This window comes from Hordeum vulgare, chromosome 2H (genome assembly GCF_904849725.1).
Source record: "Hordeum vulgare subsp. vulgare chromosome 2H, MorexV3_pseudomolecules_assembly, whole genome shotgun sequence".
Taxonomy (NCBI): domain Eukaryota; kingdom Viridiplantae; phylum Streptophyta; class Magnoliopsida; order Poales; family Poaceae; genus Hordeum; species Hordeum vulgare.
In genome coordinates this window covers 233,079,199-233,101,473 of record NC_058519.1, presented here as the reverse complement: position 1 = coordinate 233,101,473, position 22,275 = coordinate 233,079,199, and positions in this window count along the sequence as shown.

Genomic DNA, 22,275 nt, shown 5'->3' with positions numbered 1-22,275 from the left:
TGGTCACCCATCTCATCACCACCTCCCTCGGGCATAAGTGTCACCCGACGTGGTTTCCAAAAAGCCTTCAAAAATCATTTCTTTCATGGTCACCATGCATAGACCCATCCCATTTACGTAGCAACTACTAGCAACTTTACTACTTCCAACCCTCACAATCCTCATAGGTAGTAGGGTCATGCCCAAGTGCAAGTATCAACGAGGATTTCTCGAAGACAACCCAGCAAGGTGGTCACAGACTCATCATGAATCAAATGCAACAGAACACAATGCTATATGGCATGCAAAATAAATGGTATCTTAAACATGGTGAAAGGGCTGCTTGCCTAGTTCAACAAAGTATTCTAGGAGTTCTCACGCTTCTCCTCCAACTCCGAGCACTTTGTCTACTTCGTCATCTATCGCCAGAATAACCACAATAAGTACAAGAACAAGCTGAAAAACAAAGTGCTCTATAAATACGAGTTTTATTTCTCTTGGACATCTCTGGTCATAAGAAAAATACCTAAAGTTGTTCTAAAGTATTTGGATCACCATTGATTTTTAAACGGCGGGAATAGAGGAATTGGTGATCCTATAATAAGACAACACAAAACATTCTTATAATAATGAGTGGATGTGCCCAACTAATAGAGCATGATTTTAGGAGCACTTAGGAAGTCGTTTCATTGGCTTTAGTGCGGGAATGAATTTCCTATGGACTTTCTAAGAGGTAAATACTAAGAGGAAGTCATTTATTTGTCCTAGCAAAACGGTGCATGAAAAAATGTTGCACATGCCAAAAAAATAGTGCATGATATTTGGAGTCTTTGGAAATTGGAATCACCCCATTTGGAGTTTATATGAATGCTCTAGGGATTTTCAATTGGGGCATTTCATAGTTCAAATTCAAATTTAAATTTAGCGGGAAAAATATAAAGGATATATTTTTGGGTAGAGCAAGATTTTTGGAACCCCTAGGAATTTGAATCACCAAGTTTGGATATCATATGCATATTCCATGGATTATTTAGTTTACTATCTTAAATAAATAGGAAGAAGAGCAATACCTAGGCGGGCCTCAGCCTCGCGCCGTGCACAACATAGCACCGCGGCGCACTCGACCGGCCTAGCTCCATGGCTGCGCACGCGAGGGGCGGATGACATCGAAGGCGTCTTGAGGAAATGTGCCTCCACTGCGGGGGAGATGCACGTCGGTGGAAGCCGCTTCCACTTATTTGCTGGGCCCGGCTGATGGGAGGCTTATAGGCAGTCCCCACCTGTCGGGTTGACCCCCCACCTCCCGCTCGGGCAAGGGAGAAACAATGCAGGAGCGGCCCACGGTCGCCGGTGTTGTTCCGGTGGCTCAGGCGACCTCCAGCGATCCTCCGACCACCGGAGTGATCGGGAAGGAGCCCTGCACCCATCTAGGGGACCAGCCCTTGTCGAGGAGTGCTGTGGAGAGGGTCCCTTGGCCACAGCATAGACCAATGATGGTGGTCTTGGGAACGGCGCTACGGCCACTGGGAGGAGGATAAGCAGTATGGGGAGGAGCGCGGAAGTTCTAGGGAGGTCCTTGCGCAGCTAGGGGAGAGGAAGACCCCGGGTTAACTCGAATTCAAGCAGTGATTGCTAGCAAGGATTCGGCCATGGGAGTCGATGGAGGGCACGAGAGGATCAATTGGTGGCTCCACAAGTTGAAGGGATGCCTTATATAGGCATTGCAACGGTGCACCGTAGGCCTTATATTACCACACTTCACCCTCACACACTTATTGGAGTGCTCGGGCACTCATGGCGCCTGCGCATGGGAGGCCATCAGAGGGAGAGAGAGGAGGGGGCCAACAGAGAGGAGTGTCCCAGAAGTCCAGGGCGCCTTGGGGGACATGACCCCTCTGCCCAAAGCTGTTCGGAGCCTCGGGATGGCAAGCTACATTGCTGGACTGGACTGTTGCGTGCTCCAGAGCGCGAACTTTGCATGCCCATGCATGCCATTAGTAGGATGGGTGTGGCCACTTGTGTCTAGCAGCCGTAGGAGGTCATAAACAATTAGGAAAGAGCTTTGGATGGTCTGGAAGGGCCATGGGTAGGAGAGAGCAGAGAGAGAGAAGATGGAAATGTGACTGTCCAGGGGGTGCAAGTGGGGATTCCACCCCCTCAATCATGGATCTAGCCGTTGGAAAACTTACTGGAGATAGGTGGGTGAGGGTGAAGTGTGGTAAAATAGGAGGCCAAGGAGAAGTCATTTGGGGGCTCTAGTATTGTACTTTGGATTCCCCGAGAAGGTGTTTGATCACTGGTTGGGCTACCTCTCGTATTTCGTTGGTATTGAAACTTAATAGGATCAAATGGTGGTGGTATATAAGGTTGGACACACAATTTGGGATTTGTTGGAGAAAGCTTCCAATGTAGACTTGAAAAACATTAGAAATGGGAATAAATGAATTTCTCAATATAAACCCATGCAAATTAATTACCACTAACGCACCACTTGGTGTGGTGACATTATTTGAGTATTAGGGCATGTCCAAAAATTTTGGGATCAATTGGAGAAACTGCACAATGTAAAATTTCCCAATTCTAGAAATCAGCATATGTGGTTTTGAGGGTCTTGGGGCATGTTCCTCTCTTCTCCTTCATGCACCACCTTGTTTGGATGCATTATTGGGGCATTAGACGATGTCCACAAAATTTGAGGACAATTGGAGACACTTGGCAATGTAGAGTTGCTCAAATTTGCTTCTGGCCAGACAGGGTTTTGGAATATTTAGGTGGATCAAATCCACTTGGATTAAGATGAAACTTGGCAAGATCATCACATATATCATGTGTGACTTGCTAAAATGTTACTAAGAATATTTCATATACAAATATTTCAAAAGCTTGAAATAGGCAGGAAGGGTTTTGAAGGGTTCTGTCCAATATTTTGAACATGACCATTTGTTGAAACTCTTTTATATGGAATATATATTTCCACTCAGTTTACCTAAATTTTATCGAATATTTTGAAGGCGAGAATAATATTTTTTCTTCATAAAAGACCATTTGTGGCTTGAGAAAAGGTATCAAAATAAAATAGGAAATTAACTTTCAAAATAATAATTTTGTGGTTTTGGGAAGTACTTTTGATAATTGGATTTAAATGAGATATTTGGGTCAAAATATCTTCCCTAATTTGAGAACTTGTAGTACAAATCCCAACTAAATAGTTTTTTGAAAGCTTAAATTAAATAAATGCCTTTTGTTCAAAATAATATTTGGTAAAATTAGTTTTTGGTCCTATACACATGGTATGGTCATTGGACAAAGGTTTGAGACAAGGAGATGAGTCTAGAGAGTAGGAACGAGTTTTGTGATTTAAAACACAAGCAAACAAGCAAGCAGACAACAATCAGTTCAAGCGTCACATCACATAGAAAAAGTTTTAATTGGTCCTATTTTTTTAGCTGTTGTAACTTAGCAAAGAAGATAAAACACATGGTGTGACATGGGTGGACCGGTGCTTAGGTGCTATTCTTTCTTGAACAAACCTCCTACTTATGATGAATCCCCTCGCAACCATACGCAACTATGAGAAAAGTATTAAGATAAAATCTAACCATAGCATTAAACATTTGGGTCCAAATTGGTCCCTTACGAAGTAGCGCATAAACTAGGGTTTAATGTTTTGTCACTCTTGCAATCCATCATCTAATAACTACTCCACAATGCATTCCCTTATACCCAAATATAGTGAAGTGTCATGTAGCCGACGTTCACATGACACAACTAAGCGAAGCACAACATACATATCATCAAAATATCAAACACATATCAAGTTCACATGATTACTTGCAACAAGATTTCTCTCGTGGCCTCAAGAACAAAAGTAACTACTCACAAGTGATAAACATGCTCAAGATCATAGGGGTATTAAATAACATAATGGATCTGAACATATAGTCTTCCACCAAATAAACCAGATAGTAATCAACTACAAGATGTAATCAGCACTACTAGCCCCTCCTAGGTACCAATCTAAGATTCTAGTACAAATATTAAACACATGAGATGAACTAGGGTTTCAGAGGAGATGGTGTTGTTGAAGATGTTGATGAAGATTGGCCTCCCAAAGATGAGAGGGTTGTTGGTGATGATGATGGCTTCAATTTCCACCTCCAGGATGGAAGTTCCCCCAGCGGAATCGCTCCTCCATAGGAAAAAAGTGCTCCTATCCAAGTTCCGCCTCGAGACGGTGGCGTTCCGTCCCGAGAGTCCTCTCCTTATTTTTTCTAGGTCAAAATGACCTATATACGAGAACATAGGTACCGGAGGTGGGCTGGACTGAGCACAACCCACTAGGGCTTGGCATGCCCTGGTGTATTATGCTCACCAGGTGGCCCACCCCCAGTAGTTATTTGCTCCAGTATTTCTTAAGTATTCCATAAAAAATCTCCGTGCAGTTTCAGCTTATTTGGAGATGTGCAAAATAGGTGGCTTGATGTAACTTCTTCTAGGTCCAGAATTCCATCTGCCGGTAATCTCCCACTTTGTGTAAACCTTGCATATTATGGGAGAAAAGACATTAGAATTACTACATAAAGCATTATTATGCATAAAAACGTTATAAATAAAAGTAAGAAAACATGATGCAAAATGAACGTATCAGTGCGAAGAATTTCAAGAGGTAATATGCGTTCTCAGAGGATTTTCATAAGTAAGTCAAGTTGAGGAATTTGTCCAAATGTGTCTTGAAGAATTTCGGGAAGTGTTCTTGACATAGGTTCCATTGTGTAGATCCGAAAATTCACACAATTCAGGAATCGTTTGAAGAATAACATAACTTAGTGAAATTGATCAAGTGATCTAAGCATAGGAAGTGTTCACATGATGAATCTGTTGAGGAACAAACACTTTTTGGAGATTTTATGGGAACATAAAGCTGTACAAGGGCAGTAAAATTAGACTTTAGTTACCCTTGCCAAAGAACACGATGAGCACGAGGAAGTGGGAGATACATTCGTCGGCTTAGATCTTCAGCGCCCTAACTTGGCGATAGAAGACGGCGGACGGAGGATATCCGCGGCCGGCCCGAGTACGGCGATGAGGAGGTCGAGGCAAGGAAGCTCTTCCTCACCGATGACGATGATTTCCAGCGGCGGCACTAGTTCTAGGCTTTGAGCGGTGAGAAGTGAGATTGAGAGGAAGAGAGTAACTGAGGGGAGTGAATGTGTATTTAAAGCCCAGGTGAAAACAGTCCGATCAGAAGATTTCGGACAAAACAGCCCCTAACTCTTCCTCTCCACTCAACAAGTGTCACCCATGTATTAAGAGGTGGAGTTGGTGGGAGATCGTGGTTATCCAAACGTGGGTAATGTGAGTGGTTTGTGCGGCAACGGTCATAAAATTTGATAAGATTTTTGAAGATTTTGTTCACAAATTCTTCTGCTGACAAGGACTTTGTGAAGACTTTGAACGGGTCTCAAATAGAACGCATATGAAGAATTTCAGAACATACTCGGTTGAGCTTAGCATAGAGGGGGAACGGGTCGGGTCACATTCACTTAGAGGAAAAAACCGACATGAAGACTTAGCAATAATTCAATGGTGTTGAGGACTTTGAAAACTCAAAAAAGAATATAGTCGATAAAGAACACATGTTGAAAAGCTTAAAGAATTTAAAAATTTTGAGGAATTTTGAGACTGGAAGAATTTGAAAATTTTGAAGAATTTGAAGATATTGAATAATATGCAAAAGTCCCAATTTTGAATAATTTCAACATTGGTTGGTGACGTGACCTACCGTATAAGAATGACGATTTCATACACCGGTTACAATTGTCGTAGAGTCCTAAAAATCAAATTCTTCATTAATTTCTTCACACGTGTTAGTCTTCATTGATTGAAGAATAACGTTACTTCATGTGTTGCACATCTAAGTCATCAATTTTGCTTAAGTGTTAGGATGTGTGTCCTTTCATTGAACATTTGATGATTCTAAGATATTTAGCTCACACCGCAACTTGGAAAACCTCTTCTCATCCAAGGGCTTAGTGAAGGTATGTGTGAGTTGTTTTTCAGTCTTCACGTGGTGGAGGAAGATGTTGCCCTTGAGTACATGATCATCAAGAAAATGACAAAGAATCTGGATGTGCTTGGTTTTCGAGTGTTGTACTAGATTGTTTTAAATGTTGATTGCACTCTCATTGTCGCAGTAGAGTGGAACATTCTTCACATTGATGTCGTAGTCCTTGATGGTTTTCTTCATCCACAATAGTTGAGCACAACACGAACTAGTAGCAATATAATCAGCTTCAACCGTGTTGAGTGACACGCAGTTCTATTTCTTCAAGGACAAACAGACTAAGGATCATCCAAGGAAATGGCATGTGCCTAATGTTTACTTGCGATCCACACGGTCACCATCATAGTTAGAGTGAGAATATTCGACGAGATGAAATTTTGAACCCTTGGGTTACCATAATCCAAGCATTGGCGTGTGAGCTAGATATCGAAGAATATGGTTCACAACCTTATGGTGTTATTCCTTCGGGGTTGCTTGGAAACAGGCACACATGCAAACACTAAGCATGATATCTGGCCTAGATGCACATAGCTACCATAAAGAGCCAATCATGGAGCGATATACCTTCTGATCGAAATTTTTACCATTTTCATGAGTGCATAGGTGGTCGTTGGTAGGCCTTGGAATCTTGACGCCTTTGCAATCTTGCATGCCGAATTTCTTTAGGACATCCTTGAGGTATTTCTCTTGTGAGATGAAGATACCATTGCTTTGTTGATGAATTTGAAGTCCTAGGATGAATTTTAACTCCCCCCATCATGGAAATTTGATATTCTTCACCCATCATGTAGGAAAATTCCTCATTGTAACTTTTGTGAGTACAACCAAAGATAATGTCATGTACATATATTTGGTGCACGAATAGTTCATTGTCATAGGATTTTGTGAAAAGAGTTGGATCAAGTGAACCGGGTTTGAAGCCTTTCTTCATGAGGAATTCCTTCAATGTGTCATGCCACGCCCGAGTGGCTTTCTTGAGGCCATAGAGATCCATGTTGAGTCCGAAGACTTTGTGAGGATGTTTTGGGTCTGCAAAACCCGGGGGCCGAGCAACATATTCTTCCTCAAGCTTACCATTTAGGAATGCACTTTTCACATCCATTTGATATAAGGTGATATTATTATGATTAGCATAAAAAGAAATATACGAATAGCTTCAAGTCTAGCAATAGGTGCAATATTTTCATCAAAGACAATTCCTTCAACCTGTGTGTAGCCTTGTGCTACAATCCGTGCCTTATTCCTCAACCTGGCCATCTTCGTCGTGCTTGTTTCGGTAGATCCACTTTGTACCGATTATATTGTGCTTGCGAGGATCAAGCCGCTTGACAAGTTCCTGCACATTGTTAATATTGAATTAATGAAGTTCTTCTTGCATTGCTTGAATCCTCTCAGGCTCCATGAAGGCTTCATCAACTTTTGAGGGTTGTGTGATAGACACAAACGAAGAGTGCCCACAAAAGTTATTAATATGAAGCTTTTGAGTGAGTGACGTGACCTAATGCATTGGTGTCATCGAGGATTTTGTCAATTTGCACTTCATTTGCAACCCTTGGATGCACAGGTTGAAGACTTTGTTTGGGTTGAGCAAATTGATCAGGAGCAATTTCCTCAGGTGCACCAGCCCAAGTTTCTTCATTGTTTGGGATGACTTCTTCAACACGCACAGGTTCTTCAGTGGGGATGATAGCTTCAGTAGCCTTGAACCTAATGGATTCCTCACGAGGCATTTAATCTAGCATAGGAGGCAGGTGCTCTGTTTGCGAGCTGTTAGTTTCATCGAACTGCACATCTACAATTTTAACAACTTTGTTGTGATAGTTGTTGAATACTCTGTAGGTATGCAAGTCTTTTTCGTAACCAAGAATAAACCCTCATGTGCTTTCGGTGCAAATTTAGAACTTTGGTGAGGATCTCTAATTCAGCATCTTGCATCGAAAACTTTGAAATAACTTACATTGGGTTTCTTGTTAGTGTGGAGTTCATATGAGGTCTTCTAGAGGAATTTGTGAATATATACCCCGTTGATGATGTGGCAAGCTGTGTTGATTGTCTCAGGCCAGAAGCGACAAATAGTCTGATACTCTTCAAGCATAGCGCGAGCCATCTCAACAAGAGTCCTACTCCTGTGCTCTATGACGCCATTATATTGAGGAGTATATGGGGCCGAAAACTCATGAGTAATACCAAGTTCATCAAGATAATCATTAAGACTAGTATTTTTGAACTATGTCCCTTTTTCACTCCTGATGTGCTTGATCTTGACATTGAAGTTTGTCGAGGCCCTTGAGGAAAATCATTTGAAGACTTCTCGCACTTCAGTTTTGTAACAGATAATATGCACCCAAGTGTGATGGTAATAATCATCAACAATGACAAAGCCATATAGTGATGCTGCATTGGATAGTGTAGCATAATGAGTAGGTCCAAATAGGTCCATATAAAGCAATTCAAAAGGACGAGCGGTGCTGATGATAGTGTTTGAGGTGTGCTTGGATCTCGTCATATTTCCGTATTCACAAGCCCCGTACAGATGATCCTTGAGGAATTTGATACCCTTGATGCCTATGACATGCTTTTTCTTCGCAAGAGTGTGCAGATTCATCATACCTGCATGACCAAGTCATTGATGCCATAGCCAACCCTCTGAGGCTTTTGCAAGTAGACACATGGCCGGTTATGGACCTCTAGAGAAATCAACAATGTACAAGTCTCCTCTCGTAAAGCCTTTGATGACTTTGGATTTGTCATATTCCATGATGACTATGCAATGATATGTGGCAAAGATGACAACCATATCAATATCACAAAGCATTGAGACTGACATGAGGTTGAACCCAAGGGATTCGACAAGCATGAGTTTGTTCATGTGTTAGTTCTTGTATACAACCACCTTAGCAAGTCCCAATACCTTCATTTTTTGCATTTTCTGCGTAGGTGATATGCTGAAGTGGTGATGGAGTTAATGGAATGATCATCAATATACTCTTGTCACCAATCATCTGATTTGTACATCCACTACCAAGAACCCACTATATGGTTTTGGGGTTGTCATCCTGAAGATGAGTTAGTACTTCTTGCCATCTCATATGCTTCATAGTGAAGAATAAGATATCAAATTCAGCAGACTTGAATTTCATGACATATAATAGAGTTAAGATAATATTAGGACATGTGAAATGATAATCATTTCGTTATGATTATTTTGCATCCTTTCAAGCATTTCCTCCGGTCTCGATCAAATTCTTTAGATGATCATGTTCATCTCGAGACCTAAACTATAGAAGTGGTTAGTTCAATTTCCTCACCACCCACATGTAAAGGGGCGGCAAAGTGTTCATCATCCTGCAAGCACCATATGAGAATTTTGGCACCATCGTGAGAAAAGTTTCGAGGACTTATGAACATAATGGTTTGAGGAATAGTGCACATATCCGTCACCTTTGTAGTTTCCCTGCATATCAGAAGCATCAGCATGAGTATGAGAAGAATTTTGACCATGTGAGGAATTTGATCCTCGTGAAGACTTTGGTCCACTCAGAGAATTTGATCTGGGGTTCCTGTTCTTCACGGTGGTGTCATGAGGACATTCACCTCAAGATTTTCCAAGATGCTTTTGGGAACCCTGATTTTCCTCAAGGGTGGTCCATTCCTGTAGTTAGTTCCAACATATCTAGCAAATACTTCACCATTATGATTTTTGCAGCAACCCATGAGTTGGTGTCAAGTGACTCATTAGAGGAATATGAAGTTTCACAAGCAAATCATGATAATGTAGATGGATCAATAGTAGGTCGTTTTGCAGCAACCCACGAGGTTTTGGGATACTTCTCCGGTTTCCGGTATGATCCATCAGCATTCAATTTCCTCTCGAATGCAATACCCTCTTTCCTAAGGTTTCTATTGAGAATCTGATTTTTGAGCACATCGCAAAGGGTTTGATGCTCTTTAATAGTGTTCTGTATGCGTGTCACATACAATCCTTCGACCCTGCATTTTTTGTGGGTGACATTTGTGGGTTCCTCAAGTGAAGAATATGTGACCACAGATACAGTTGGAGAATTTGTAGCAATAGAAGTGTCACACCCCAAAATTTTAATAGTTTTTTTCTGAAAATAAAATTTTGCCTAGAATATCTTTTTTGAGAAAATGAATTGCTTCATGTCTCTTTTCAAAGCCTCTTTCCAACAAAAATCATTTCAAGTGGCCTTTCAAATTTTATTTTCATGCTTGAGCCCCTATTTGAGACCATATGAATTATTTATTTAATTAGAGGGGAATATTATTTTTGCTATGTCCATTTGATATTTGAATTTCTAGATTTTTGGATAATGTTTGAAACACTCCTTTCCCTTCCTAAAGAGATATTTTCCCTAGGTAGATATTTTTGATAATTTATGGTGGAACTTGATTACTTGCATAAAAACATTTCTTTTCTTCTGGTAAATCCTTGGGATATTTATTTCTAATATTTTTACCAGATTTGTTTTAATCAAAACTGAGGGCTGTCTTGCACTACACCTTGTGACAACTTCTTCTAAAAATTCTATAAAAATTTATGCAAAAATCAACTGAAGTATTTTGAATATTTTAAGCACAATAACTCCTTGTCTAATCTGGTCCAGAATTGAGTTTGTACTACAACCCCTAGAAATATACTTTCATAAATTCCATAAAATTTAGGGATGTCAAGTATAGCATGAAATTCAATTTTATGAAAAAACCTCACTATGTGATATGTAAAATTTTAGCAGTAGAACCATTTTTATGTTCTCGTCCAGATTGATGCTTTGCACTACAAGCCTATTTTTCCTTTCTCTGATTGCTTTGAAACTTTGCATGCTTGTTTGCAACCCTACCAAAACCTTAACTCCAGGATTTGAGCCCCACTGGATGAAGATAGATACATGTGATGATAGCCCCAAGTTTTTGTCCAGTATTGTGTTTCTCAAAATATTGCATTTACTAGTTTTGATTTTTGCCAAACTAACTCTACCACCATTTCTAGCACGTCAGAGACCCTGATGTGGAGAGATTGGTAAGCATCAAAGATCATTTGGAGCCCCTGGAAATTCATCAAGCACTTTTGGAGCATGACCAAAATTGGCATGACTTTGAACCTGCATTGTGAAGTTGATAATCTGGCCCAACTAGCTTGCTTAATAGCTTTGCCTTGTCTTCTAGCCCACCCCTGTTTAATCTTAGCTGCAGAAGCTCCTAGTAGGTCACCCAAGCATTACGTCGAGCACCTGGCTAGCGTGCTCTGGGAGCACCAGAGCGTGCAAATGGCATGCCCCCAGAACACACATTTTGCACGCGGAGACGCCGAGTCGCCGCGTTCCCATGCCCCTTGCCTTTTAGTCTGCCACAGAGCCGAGTCCACACCCTCCCCGACCGTCGGTCACCGTCTCTATGCTCGAGCCGTGCATTGGCAGCGCGATGGCCGTGGCCTCTTCTCTGCTTCTGAAGTGGACGACGCCGCCCAAGCCCCCTCCTATCGCCAGCTAGCCGCGGTCCCTCCCCTGCCTCGCTTCCCCCTGCTGCTGAGCCCTGTGCTTCCCTGCTGCGCCGCTAGCTCGTCCCACCGCCCTGCTAGAAAGCTGTCTCTAACGAGCTTATCCTCAAGAGGCCGGGAACTGCCTTGGGACACCTATTTAAACCCCCCTTGAGCTCGTTTTGGTGCAACAACCCCTTCAGCACAGCCATAGGAGACGCTTTCCCCACCCAATTTTACCAGAGGGCACCATCTTCTCTAGTTCCGGCAAACCTTGGCCGCCTCCATGCCGACCTAAATTAGTGACAAGCCGTTCCCTTCCGTCGACATTTTTCATTGGAATGTAACCGCGTGAGTGTTCTTGTCGTTTTCCCCCTCTTGGGTGAGCGCTGGGTAGACCGTGGGTGAGGTTCCATTGCTGGCCGCACCACTGTCCGCTGGACTCGTCGTCACTTGAGCTCTCGAGCCCCTGGATGTCGTGCTGTACCTTTCCCAAGCCGCCTTGAGCCCCTGAGCATGCTGGTACCCCCGGGAGCCCGTATGGTGGCCGCTGTTGCCGGCAGGCCTCGTCGGAGGCCTCACCTCCCTCGACCAGAGGAGGGAGACGACCGGTTTGACCAGCGTCATATCAATCACTGGGCCCTACGTGTCAGAGACGGGACAAGGCCGCTGCCCGCATAAGTGGAGATGCCTTCCACAAAGTACGCCTCTCCCTCGCACTTACGCATTTCCTGCCGAAGCGTTTTCCTTTTGTTTTCTTAAAAAAAACATATTTAAGCAGAATCTTAGAATAGCTCTAACTTTTTATAGAAAACTCCAAATCAATTGATTCTTTCTCCTACCTGTTTAGAATTTCATCTAGCTAATTTTAAGACTTATTTCAAAATTATTTAAACAACTTCTGTGTTTTGTTTTGAACGCATGTGTGAATTCAAATAATTTCAAACTAGGATTTTGAAGAATGGATACCTACTTCAAGATGATGGGGTACATCACCCTCCTCAAACACATAAGACAAGCATCTTGAACCCATAATTGCATGAGTTGTGTGATGATTGTGGTGGTAGTTATATCGCTTGAATCGAGGTTATGTTAATATTAGAATCACATGAAATAATGTTTGCCTATTCATGCATGCTACTCACATTATAACAATGGTGAAATATGGTGATGGCATGTGCTAGTTATGAGAGGTCATGGAATAACCTAGTCACGCGGAACATGATAGGTTCTGGCTTGGTGATGACGTGTGTACGATGATGCCGATAAAACTTGGCTAACTCCAGTATAGACCTAGATCGAGTCTTTTCCGTGTCATACTTCTATAACGTGCTACCACAGTTTCTTGGATAATGGATTCGGTAAAGTCAGTTGTAGACCTATTATCAGTCACACACCAAGTAGAGGGGCCGGTATGAAGGTGTCCATGGGCATGGACTAAATCCAGTCCTCAGGTCAGGGGGCATGAGTGTTTCCGGTCTACAATCGGAAGGGAATGGCCCTTCCCAATGAGAGCGCGGTATAATTTTCTGATCTCATCCTAGTCGAGGTCGGATCCTCCCTGTCTTATGATTTTGCCTTGCTAGCGTAGTCCGGGTGAAGCCGGGCTTCGCGGAGGAAAATCGGTGGGTGCTGATTCTGAGTTACCGCTTCTAAAATGCCGTACGCGGGATTAGTCTTATCGACTATAGGAAACCGTGAGTTATGGGTAAAGAGTACACCCTTTATAGAGTCAAAACTATCCAAGTAGTCGTGTCCCCGGTCAAGTATGTTGTTTGACGAGTCAATTATCGGTCCTAGAGTCGGTCTTTGTTGTATAAACGGTGATGTTAATAATGGTTGTGGTCAATCATATGATGATGTGGTGAATTATCATATTATGATTATTACTCTGGTCTAACCCCTATGATTATGTTGTTGGATATCCATGGGACAGTTCTACCTCCTGGATAATCAATATTTATTACTGTTTCACATAAGCCCGTTAAGTGGTGTCGCTCAGACGCCCGACCGTGGTATGCTTATCATCATTTCTTATAAGCCCTTTATGCGGTGTCGCTCAGACGCCCGAATGTTTTTAAGCAGAATCTTAGAATAGCTCTAACTTTTTATAGGAAACTCCAAATAATTGAATCTTTTTCCTACCTGTTTAGAATTTTATCTAGTTTATTTTAAGGTTTATTTCCAAATTATTTAAACAACTTTTGTGTGCTGTTTTTAATGTGTGTGTTAATTCAAATAATTTCAAACTAGAATTTTCAACAATGGATACCTACTTCAAGATGATGGGGTACATCACCCTCCTCAAACCCCTAAGGCAAGCATCTTGAATCCATAATTGCACGAGTTGTGTGATGATTGTGGTGGTACTTAATGATTGTGGTGGTACTTATATCGCTTGAATCGAGGTTATGTTAATATTAGCATTACATGAAATAATGCTTTGAATATTCATGCATGCTACTCACATTATAACAATGGTGAAATATGGTGATGGCATGAGCTAGTTATGAGAGGTCGTGGAATAACCTAGTCACGCGGAACGTGAGAGGTTATGGCATGATCATGACGTGTGCATGATGATGCCAGTAAAACTTGGTTAACTCGAGTATCGACCTAGATCGAGTCTTGTCCGTGTCATACTTCTATAATGCGCTACCACAGTTTCCTTGATAACGGATTCGGTAAAGTCACTTGTAGACCTATTATCAGTCACACACCAAGTAGAGGGGCCGGTATGAAGGTATCCATGGGCATGGACTAAATCTAGTCATCCGGTCAGGGGGCATGGGTGTTTCCGGTCTGGGACCGGAAGGGAATGGCCCTTTCGAGTGAGCGCGCGGTATAAAATTTTTATGCCATGCTAGTCGAGGTCGGAGCCTCCCCGTCTTATGGTTTTGCCTTGGCAGCGTAGTCCGGGTGAAGCCGGGCTTCGCGGAGGAAAATCGGTGTGTGATGATTCTGAGTGTCCGCTTCTAAAATGCCGTACGCAGGAATAGTCTTATCGACTATCGGAAACCGTGAGCTATGGGTAAAGAGTACATCCTCTGCAGAATCAAAACTACTCGAGTAGCCATGTCCCCGGTCAAGGACGTTGTTTGACGAGTCAAGTGTCGGTCCTAGAGTCGGTCTTTGGAGTATAAACGGTGATGTTAATAACGGTTGTGGTAAATCATATGATGATGTGGTCAAACCCCTATGATTATGTTGTTGGATATCCCTGGGATGGTTCTACCTCCTCGATATTCAATATTTATTACTGTTTCATATAAGCCCTATATGTGGTGTCTCTCAGACGCCCGACCGTGGCACGCTTATCATCATTTCTTATAAGCCCTTTATGCGGTGTCGCTCAGACGCCCAAGTGTGGCATGCTTATCATCATTTCTTATAAGCCCTTTATGCGGTGTCGCTCAGACGCCCGACTGTGGCATGTTTATTCTTTCATATAAGACCTTTATGTGGTGTCGCTCAAACGCCCGACTGTGGCACGCATATTATTACTTATTCAGCATTATCATCCTTGCTTGTTTATAAATTATTGGTGGAAACACTGCATATCTTCGTGCATGCATCCATGAATTGCACTATAAGAGTATGGTATAACTATTAGTGGAATTTGCATGCATCGCACCTGCTTAATGTGTTTGTTTTCTGGATGATTGCGAGTACATTCATAGTACTCACTGGCTTGTCCCTAGCTATTGTCTTGGCCAGATTGCGTTTGGAGAGGAGCACGATGTCGTCAACCCCAAAACCTAGGAGTCAAGGATAGGAACCTTGTGAGATAGGAATTTATCCAGGTCAGCTGTTCCTATGGGAATGGAGTCCCATGGGTAGTGGAGATTCCTCGAGTCGCTTCCACCGTCAACCTCATACTTTTGTTCAACCCAGTAGACCTTCATGGTCTTGTAACCCAGATTTTGTATTTTTAATTAGATATTCTGTATCATGAGAGTGTCTACCAGCTAACAGCAATCCTAGGGCTGGTATGCACAGAGACATGTTTTCTAGAAATTATTTTCTGAAAAACACATCGCTACAAGAAGCATTCGAACTTTCAGGTGAAGAATTAGCAGATTCACGTTTGATGAATTTCATGCATGGTGTAATGAATTCTTCCTGAGCGGTACTGATGTGTTCACTGACCAAAGAATCATTTTCACTTTGAAGATCATCATGAGTGCTCTTAGTTTCTCATTATCTTGCTTTCTTTGAATAAATTTGTAAGAAAGCTTCTCGTGATCAGCCAAGAGAGTGTCATGACTTTCTTGAATACTATCAAACTTAGATTGAAGACTTTGAACATCATAAGTCAGGGTTTGAGTCCAATCCATTTCCTTGTTCAACAGGTCATCGCTTTTTCTAGCAGTTTCTGAAGCTTTTGAAGTGCATTTTCTTCCTTAGTGGCAATATTAGCAAGCTTGTAGAAACTGGGTATCTGATAATCATCAGGTTCATAGTCACTTGATTCAGAAGAGGAAGTGTTCTTTGGTACCTTGGGTCATTTTGCCACGAAGCAATAGGTGGGAGTAAAGTTGACATCATAGTCATCAGTGTTGTCGACAGTTTCATTTTCTTCCAGGTCAAAGATAGATTTGATCACGAATGTGGTAGCAAAGGCTAGGCTTGCAACACCACAATCTGACTACTCCTCATATCCTTCCTCTTCTTCACATTCCTCAGATTCCTCCTCGGAATCCATTTCGTTGCTAATAGGATCCCGAGCCTTTTTGAAACTGTTCTTCTCACTACACGAATCATACTCTTCGTCGTGTGCCATAACGGATGGCAAAGAGGTGATCCACCAACGGCAAAGGTCTTTGCCGTCAGCCTCCTGTCGGTCATGTTCCTACAACTACTATCGACGACATATCACCTTCTTTGCCGTCAGCCTCTGGCACCGAGAACACGGCAAACATGCTTAGATGGCAGCCGACAAGCAACGCCTCCGTTAGGGCTAATGGAGGCTTTGTCGTCTGCCTCCCTCCCCCTCTTTGTCGTCTGCTTCCCTCCCCCTCTTTGTCGTCTGCCTCCATCCCCCTCTATACCGTCTGCTTCTATGGGCCAGCACAGAGTTAGGCCAACATAGGAATCAGACTCTTTGTTGCCTGCCTCCCTACTACTGTGCCGTCAGCCTCACGAGGCAGCGAACGGCAAAGAGCCCGTATGGCCAACTACTGTTGCCCAAGTTGCACAGCTGGATGCCACGTGGCACCTTTGCCGTCAGCTGCCTGATGGCAAAGGCCTTTGCCATCAGCTAGCAAACGGAAAAGAGCCCATATTGTCACATTTTGGTTTATTTTTTCTATTTCACAACAAATATATATAAAACTCATAGTGCATATATGATATATAGGTCACAACACATATATGATATACATATCAAGTTCATCAATGCCATTTGTTCATCAATGTACATCCCATATACCGAAAGAACCAACGTATACAAAGTTTCATCCATATATACATATACATATAGTTCCACATATATTGTTCATCCATATATACATATACATATAGTTCCATATTGTTCATCAACTCAAATGAAAACTAGAACTAAAGCACTCCAATGCGAGCTTCCATGCATGTAGTATATCCAATCTCCAAAATAGGAATAAGAAAGTCAGAAGAAGAAGAACAACAACATATATATGAAAAATAAGCTAAATCGAAAAGGAAATAGAAGAAGGAAGAAGAGAAGAAGGAGGAGGAGAAGGAGAAGGAGAAGGAGAAGGAGAAGAAAATAAGAAGAGAAGAAGAAGGAGAAGAAGGAGGAGAAGAAGGAGGAGAGATGAAGAAGGAGAAGAAGGAGGGCTCCTTCTCCTTCTTCTCGTCCTTCTCCTTCTTCTCTTCTTCTTCTCCTCCTCCTTCTCCTTCTACTTCTCCTTCTCTTCTTTTTCTCTTCTTCTTCTTCTTCTTCTTCCTTTTTCATTTCTCCTCTTCTCCTCTTCTTGGAGCTAAATTAGCTAACTATGTCTTTTTGGAGCTAAATGGGCTAATTACGTCAGTATAGAGGAAAACAAGCAAAGTACATAATATTAATGAGCTAACCAATGTTCGTATGCCATTTTGAGCTTATAATGTCTTTAGGAGCTTAATTAGTCATTTTAATGATCTAACCAACGTTCTTATGATGTTTTTAGCTAACTAAGCTAATTATGTCATTTTGGAGGACAATTAGCTCAGTATGTCTTTTTTCAGGAAAATAAGCTAAATTGAAGAAGAAAGAGAAGAAGGAGAAGAAAAAGAAGAAGGAGAAGGAGGATGAGAAGAAGAAGAAAACAAGAAGAAAACAAGAGGATAAAAGAAGGAGAAGAAGAAGGAGAATAAGGAGGAGAGAAGAAGGAGGAGGAGAAGGAGAAGAAGGAGGGCTCCTTCTCCTTCTTCTCCTTCTTCTCCTTATTCTCTTCTTCTCCTCCTCCTACTTCTTCTCCTTCTCCTTCTCTTCTTTTTCTCTTCTTATTCTTGTTGTTCTTCCTTCTTTTCATTTCTCCTCTTTTTGGAGCTAAATGGGCTAATTATGTCATTTTAGAGGAAAACAAGCTAAGTATATAATATTAATGGTCTAACCAAGGTTCTTATGCCATTTTGAGCTTATTATGTCTTTTAGGATCTTATTTAGACATTTTAATGAGCTAACCAAGGTTCTTATTATATTTTTACCTAACTAAGCTAATTATGTCATTTTGGAGGATAATTAGCTAAGTATGTATTTGTTGGGGCAAATAAGCTAAATTGAAGAAGAAAGAGAAGAAGCAAGAAGAGAAGAAGGAGAAGAAAAAGAAGAAGGAGAAGGAGGAGCAGAATAAGAAGAAAAGAAGAGGAGAAGAATAAGGAGAAGAAGGAGAATAAGGAGGATAGAAGAAGAAGCAGAAGAAGAAGGAGAACAAGGAGGGCTCCTTCTCCTTCTTCTCCTTCTTCTCCTCCTTCTCCTTCTTCTCTTCTTCTTCTCCTCCTCCTTCTCCTCCTCCTCCTTCTTCTTCTCCTTCTCTTATTTTTCTCTTATCCATCTTCTTCCCTCTTTTCATTTCTCCTCTTCTTCGAGCTAAATTAGTTAAGTATGTATTTTTGGAGCTAAATGGGCTAATCATGTCATTTTAGAGGAAAACAAGCTAAGTATATAATATTAATGAGCTAACCAAGGTTCTTATGCCATTTTGAGCTTATTATGTCTTTTAGGAGCTTAATTAGTCATTTTAATGAGCTAACCAAGGTTCTTATGATGTTTTTTACCTAACTAGGCTAATTATGTCATTTTGGAGGATAATTAGCTAGGTATGTCTTTGTTGGGGAAAATAAGCTAAATTGACGAAGAAAGAGAAGAAGAAAGAAGAGAAGAAGGAGAAGAAGAAGGAGAGAAGAAGAAAAAGAAGAAGAGAAGAAGAAGGAGAAGAAGAAGGAGAAGGAGGAGAGAAGAAGAAGAAGGAGAAGAAGGAGAAGAGAAGAAGAAGAAGGAGGAGGAGAGAAGAAGAAGAAGGAGAAGAGAAGAAGAAGAAGAAGGAGAAGAAGGAGAAGAGAAGAAGAAGAAGAAGGAGGAGAGAAGAATAATAAGGAGGAGAGAAGAAGAGAAGAAGGTGAAGAAGGAGAGAAGAAGGAAAAGAAGAAGAGAAGAAGAAGGAGAAGAATAAGGAGAAGAAGGAGGAGAGAAGAAGAAGAAGGAGAAGAAGGAGAAGAGAAGAAGAAGAAGAAGGAGGAGAGAAGAAGAAGAAGGACAAGAAGAAGAAGAAGGAGAAGAAGAAGAAGAAGAAGAAGAGAAGAAGGAGAAGAAGGAGAAGAAGGAGGAGAGAAGAAGAAGAAGGGCTCCTTCTCCTTCTTCTCCTCCTTATCCTTCTTCTTCTCCTTCTTCTTCTTCTCTTCTTCTTCTTCTTCTTCTCTTCGTCTCCTTCTCCTTCTTCTCCTCCTTATCCTTCTCCTTCTCCTTGTTCTTCTTTTTATTTGTTCTTTTCATTTTTACAATTTCAATTGAGCTTATTATGTCATTTTGGAGCTAAATTAGCTAAGTTATGAAACTAGTGGTTTCATTAACCATTTTGGAGCTAAATTAGCTAAGTTATGAAACTAGTGGTTACACTATCCATTTTTCTAGTAGAAATAGAGTAGGAGCTTATTATGTCATTTTGGAGAAAACTTATCACTGGTCATCAAGGAAGGCAAACACCAGGGTTGCTCGCGTCAGCTTTGTTTGGAGAGGGTTGCCTTGGAGAAGGGTCGTGCGATGTCGCTTGGGAGTTATTCTGCAGAAAAGATATTTTGCAATGTCTCAGTCAGCATGATGACACTCAATTGTTAATACTAGTTTATAATGACCATTGAAATGAAACTCGTCGTGCCAATCGCAGAGAAGACGGGCATCGGCGAAGGGGCTTGACCGGTCTTCTCGTACATAGAATACACATTCGGTTTTGAAGGATCCAGGAACTGTCTATGCAAGTCAAAGCAAGAATACTTCCGACCCTCCTGCAACCAATGAAACTGAAGAGCTGCCTTGCATGTGGGGCACGGGAACCTTCCATGCACACACCATCTAGATAATAGCGCATACGCCGGTAAGTCATGCATAGAGTACATGTACCACACATGAATTTTGAAGTTTTCTTTTCTAGCGGCATCATATTTCTTGACCCCATTATCCCAAGATTCTTGCAATACAACCTTAAGCAGATGCATGTACACATTCATATTCTTCCCCGGATAATTGGGCCCTAGAATTATCAACGTCAGAAATATGTTCTTTCTTTGCATAATCTGCCCGGGGGGAGATTTAGTGGAATGACAAATACAACCCAACTACTGTATTAGGTTGCCGACATTCCGAAGGGATTAAAACCATCCATGGTGATGCAGACTCAAGGATTCCTTGGATCTGCCGCTTTATCCTAATGCAATCCATCGAAATGTTTCCACGCTTCCCCATCCGATGTGTGTACCACCATCTTATTCCCATCCGCGTCTAGTTCGGTTCTGTTGCCCATTTTGTGCCATGTCATCTGTCTGGCTGTCTCTTCAACCATGAAAAGACGTTGAAGCCTTGGTATGATTGGCATATACCGAAGAACACTAACTACGATTTTGGTCTGCCTCTTCTCACCCATACCGTTGTCTACCACAAGATACCTGCAAGACCCGCAATTGGGACAATAGTCCAAGTGTGCATACTCCTTCCTAAATAAGACACATCCTTTCTTACATGCATCTATCTTCTCATAGGGCATCTTAAGTACACGAAGTATTTTGTCTGACTAGTACAGGTTTGCAGGCATGACATGGCCTTTGGGTAGAAAGCCTCCAAATAGTGTCATCATCGCATCGTAGCATTCTCTTCCCAAGTTGAACTGAGCCTTCCGAGCCATTACTTGTGCAATGGCATCCAGCTGACAAAGCTCAGTGTGCCCGTGGAGAGGATGTTTTGAAGACTCCAACATTTCATAGAAGGCCTTTGCAGATTCCTCCATGTCATCTTCCGAATCCCGCGCATCATCAAAGTCTTGCACCATGTTTTCGATACCGTTACCATGCTCGTCGGTGCGACGACGAGCCACCTCAGCTTTGGTGCATTGTATACTCACACCATGAAATGTCCAAACCGTATAATTAAGCTTAAACCCCTCCTATGCAGGTGTTTAATCATTACAACCTCTGTCCTCTTTTTATAGTTGTCGCATTCAGGACAAGGGCACCAGTTTGTTTCCTCGCCATTTGCAAATGCGGCTTTCAAAAACTCCTTGGTTTTTAGAAACCATTCTTTCATCATCTCTTTCTGACAAGGGTGACCGGTGTACATCCACGCACGATCACTCATCTTGCCTAGTTACTAAAGACACACGAAATATATTTATATATAATTCAGCATATATATTCATCAGTTAATCAAGCTCGCCAGTTTTATTACGTCCATGCAACCTACACGCTAATAGGTAAACATAGGTCATAATCCCACCCGAGTATGTGAAGATTGGGTTCGTTTTCCCATGCTCTGCTCCGGATCCAACGCAAAATTTCGGTAGCACCTCCCCGTTGTTCTCTTGATACACGTCTTCACAATAAACAAAGAGGATGTGTATTCGGAGAACAACAGGGAGGCACTAACGAAATTATGCATCGGATCCGGACCAAAGAATATGGGAAAACCAACCCAATCTACACATACTTGGGCTGTCCATGGATAACTTTGGACAATTCAGAAGAATCACGGTTATAAATATATGCAAATGCATGCATATTTATAACTGTAACCCTTTCGACTGGGAGATGCATACTGGTCACACATACTGATAAATTAATTTACCTATATCTAGAAAGTTTCATCCGAACACCGACATAGAGCAAATGAAGGGGCGAGGAGGAGATGACATTTGTACTCACCCACGAATGCAGGGGTTGAGCTCGTAGAATGCATGGGGAGGTCTTCGCACAGCAGACCTCAAAGCGACGAGACAACTTCACATGTAAATCCACGCAATCAACACAAATATGTTGTGTTCACCAATAAAATCGAAAAATATATGACCTATATATATGTCATTTACAATTCCATCAACCTCGAGGAACCCCCTAACTCGCTCGTCCCCGGCGCCCTTAGGTATGGCTACACATGGTCGAAGGGTCAGCACGCCAACTCTTCCGGTTCCGGAGACCTCTCTTCTCTGCCTCTCCTCTCCTCTCCGAGAATTCTCCAAGTGAGGTCCATGGTCGGCGGCCTCTGGAGGACGAAGATCACCTTTTCAATCAACAAGAG